At 43.8% G+C, this 4,043-nt stretch overlaps 1 pseudogene across 1 annotated transcript; it reads left to right on the forward strand.

Annotated features, from left to right (window-relative positions):
* Positions 1–221: 221 nt before the first annotated feature.
* Positions 222–1,354, forward strand: Atp6v0c-ps2 (ATPase, H+ transporting, lysosomal V0 subunit C, pseudogene 2; annotated as a pseudogene). Its single transcript, NR_037854.1, has one exon. The product of NR_037854.1 is annotated as an ATPase, H+ transporting, lysosomal V0 subunit C, pseudogene 2 (transcript).
* The last annotated feature ends 2,689 nt before the right edge of the window (positions 1,355–4,043 follow it).

Genomic DNA, 4,043 nt, shown 5'->3' on the forward strand with positions numbered 1-4,043 from the left:
ATAAAAATACAAAATTTCAGTTTTTCTATTCACTTTCTCACTTGCTACTAAAAAGGCTCCCCTGCTTTTAGTCTCAGCTGATTCATTCTCCTACTTCTGAGAAGACAGCAAGTTTGGTCTGGCCATAAAATAGGTTTTTTTTAACCTTGCAACATTTCAGTTTTTACTTCTGGTTTTCAGCAATATAACATACATGAGACCTTGTCTAGAAAAAGAAAAGAGGTCGCTTTCCCATCCGCTGCCTCGACGATCTTCGCTTGCCTCCTCGCTCGCTGTCCCGTTGTCCTAGCCCGCCGCCGCCCGCTGAGCTTGTCTTTTCCCTGCTTGCAGACATGGCTGACATCAAGAACAACCCCGAATATTCTTCGTTTTTCGGTGTCATGGGCGCCTCGTCCGCCATGGTCTTCAGCGCCATGGGAGCCGCCTATGGCACAGCCAAGAGCGGCACTGGCATCGCAGCCATGTCAGTCATGAGGCCAGAGCTGATCATGAAGTCCATCATCCCAGTGGTTATGGCTGGGATCATCGCCATCTACGGCCTGGTGGTGGCAGTACTTATCGCTAACTCCCTGACTGATGGCATCACCCTCTACAGGAGTTTTCTTCAACTGGGTGCTGGCCTGAGTGTGGGGCTGAGTGGCCTGGCTGCTGGCTTTGCCATTGGCATCGTCGGAGATGCTGGTGTTCGGGGCACTGCCCAGCAGCCTCGACTGTTCGTGGGCATGATCCTGATCCTCATCTTTGCGGAGGTGCTTGGCCTCTACGGTCTCATCGTGGCCCTAATCCTCTCCACAAAGTAGTCCTTTTCCACCATCAGTCACAGGATAGGATGTAAAGATCACCCCTCCTCATTCCAGAACGAACAGCCTGACACATGCACGGGCAGCTGCCCCTCAGTAGTTGGTCTTGTAAATGTGCAGTGTCCTAGTGCCCATTGTCTGTCGCCCCCGCCTTGCCCCTACTGCACCGTGCTGTGGACATACGGGCCCACTCATCTCCCACCCAGGCCCCTGACCAGTGACGAAGTCAGCCTCTGGTTACCCCACCCATCGCCCTAGAGTGCTCCTGTGTATAAGAATGAACTAGAGTTGTCATTTTTCTCTTCACTGGATGTTTATTTATAAAAGATTTGACCTATTCATGCGTCTGTGGAGCAGCTCCTGTCTCCCAACTATATAGTAATCATTAGTAGACTGTTGCCTTGTGGGGTTCCTGTTGCTGAGACTCCTTGGATGGAGCCACCCTTCCCCCTGCCCTGAACAGCCAGGGTGGAGGATAGAGTGCTACTGCTCCTCAGAGCTGGCTCCCAGCTGTGTCCAATAAAAGTTCTCGGATGTGAAAAAAAAAAAAAAAAGAAAAAGAAAAGAGGGAAAATCCTAAAGCACCCTGGGTGCAAGATGTGCAGAAATGTAAGGTATTTGGAGAACTATCAACAACCACCAATTGCACATGATTTTGGTCACATTTACTTCCTGTTCCTATAACTACGGACAAGTCCCCATTTTTCCTGTGAGTAGGTTGCAAACTGTTACTCTCAGGTTTTATTTCTTTTCTTCTGCTTGGCAACTTTACAGCTGTCACTTTAGAAGAATATCCTGCCTACCAGCTTGGCCCAGTGTAGGCATAGAACTAAGTGCTTTCTTTCTTGTAATGTAAACCTAACAGACAAGTGGAGGCACACGCGTATCAACATGAATCATTAGCTCTGCTTTAGGAAAACAAGTGCATTTGTGATGAGCAAACCATGAGTAATCATGGCCCAAGAGCACAGATTCAACTTACCTTGACCGACATGTTCCGCCATGGAAAAAGATGGGGAAAAAAAAAAAAAGGCAGGCAGATTTCTGAGTTTGAGGCCAGCCTGGTCTACAAAGTGAGTGCCAGGACAGCCAGGGCTACACAGAGAAACCATGTCTTAAAAAAAAAACAAAAAAACCCCAAACAAACAAACAAAGGTGCATGGGGTTTTATTGTCACAAAACAAAGACAGTTCATGAATTGCTATATTTACTAAATACCTTGGTGGGGCTATTACATGAATCTCTTTGATCCCATTCTACTTTTATGATTGATGAATTCAGGTATATCGTTTTCTAAAAGTTTTATCTAGTAGCCATGAAAATGCTTTATTACATACAGAGATTGATAGTAAATGGAGCTAACTAAAGATAGCCTAAGGAAAAACTATTTTCTAGAAGATCTGGTTATATAGCCCAGGCTAGCCCTGAAATCCTCTTACCTTGGCTTCCAAAGGGCTAAGATTATAGTTGTGTGCCCTCAAGTTCATCAACACAAGTCAGTTTTGACTCCTGCCCACCACATTCTATCTTTTCCCAATCATGACCTCAGCCAAGGTCAAGCGGCCTACAGATTCTTTAACATAGACAGCTTAATATAGATATCTCTTCTGAGAACTCCAGTTCACACCAAGTATGAAAACAGAGTTTACTTGGGCTTCTGTGAAGATGGCCCTACAGGGAAAAACACAAATTCCACCCTCTTAGTGTAAGTACCCTCAAAACGGCTTCCAAGAGATCTGGGATTCAGAGTTTGGTTTTTATTTGTTTTAATTTACATATCATCACCATCACCATTGCCACACCATCATCATTATCAAAGAACAAGGACAGTTTTAGCTCTAACCAGAAAAAGAAGGGGAAAACTCATGTCATGGAAGCTGACGTGGAAGTTGGACACAGGACTGACAAGCAGCTACATGGCGGGAAGGCTTTAGAGAAAAAACATGGAAGCCCAAATATTGGTGAGAAATCTCGAAATGTTATGAAAAGCATGCTCAGAGAAGAGACAGAAGCCAGGTGGGGGTGAAAAACACCTTTAATCCCAGCACATGAGGCAGCCTTGTGTACAGAGCAAGTTACAGGACAGCCAGGGCTTTACAGAGAAACCCTGCCTCAGAATAAATAAATAAATAAATAAATAAATAAATAAATAAATAAATAAATAAATAAAATACGAAGAGACAGAAGAAATAAAAGTTAGACTACTCTGAATAATTCAGGAAATCGGGCAGAGACAGACAGTAGGACTCTGCTTGATTAAATGGAATTTTTGCTGTTTTGTTTTATGTATATGAGTGTTTTGCCTGTGTGTATTACACCAGTTTGCCTAGTACCTGAGGGGGGGAGAAGATGGCATGTCTGGACTGGAGTTGTAGACATTTGCGAGGCAGCATTATGGTCCTGGGAATCTAACCCAGGTCTTCTGCTGGAGCAGTAATGGTTCTTGTCTGCCGAGCCACCACTCCTGCCTCTAGTTGTTTTATTTTCGAGACAGGGTTTCATGTAGTCTAAGCTCACCTCCAACCCCATAAATAGTCAAGGTTAACCTTGAACTTCTGATCCTCCCACCTCTGCCTCTTAAGGGCTGAGATTACAGGTGCGAGTCACAACAGGTATTCTTGTTGTTTTTCTTTGTTTGGTTTTTGGTGGTGGTGGTGCTTTTTTGTTGTTGTTTGTTTTGTTTTTGTTTTTGTTTTTGTTTTTTGTACTAGAAATCAAATCCAGGGCTTCGATCATGCTAAACAGATCACTTGAGCTACAGCCCCATTGTCTCTGTATATGTGTGTATGTGTCAATACACATATCCGTACACCCCATTCTTGTTTACCTGTGTGCAGGCTAGCAGGCATCATCAGGTGTTTTTATCTATTACTTTCTACTTTATTGTTTGACAAGTTGTCTCACTAAACCTGGAACTTACTGTTTTCCATAGACTGGCTGGCCAGCAATCCCAGGAACTCCCTGTTTCTAAACCTATTCCCTCCTCTAATACTTGAGTAACATGCACATGCTGCTTGGCCCAGTTCCTCATGCTTGAATAGACATACTGTTAGAATTTTGTTTATTTCTATATTGTTCCTTAATGTTGTTTTTCTTCCAAGAGAGTTTGGTTTTTATTTGTTCTAATTTACATATCATCACTGTAGTGGTTATTCCTGGTTGTCAACTTGACTATATTTAGACTGAACTACAATCCAGAATTGGGAGGCTCACCAGTAGCCCTAATCTGGAGGCTGGGAGATA

Source organism: Mus musculus, chromosome 6, assembly GCF_000001635.26.
Source record: "Mus musculus strain C57BL/6J chromosome 6, GRCm38.p6 C57BL/6J".
NCBI classification, from domain to species: Eukaryota; Metazoa; Chordata; class Mammalia; order Rodentia; family Muridae; genus Mus; species Mus musculus.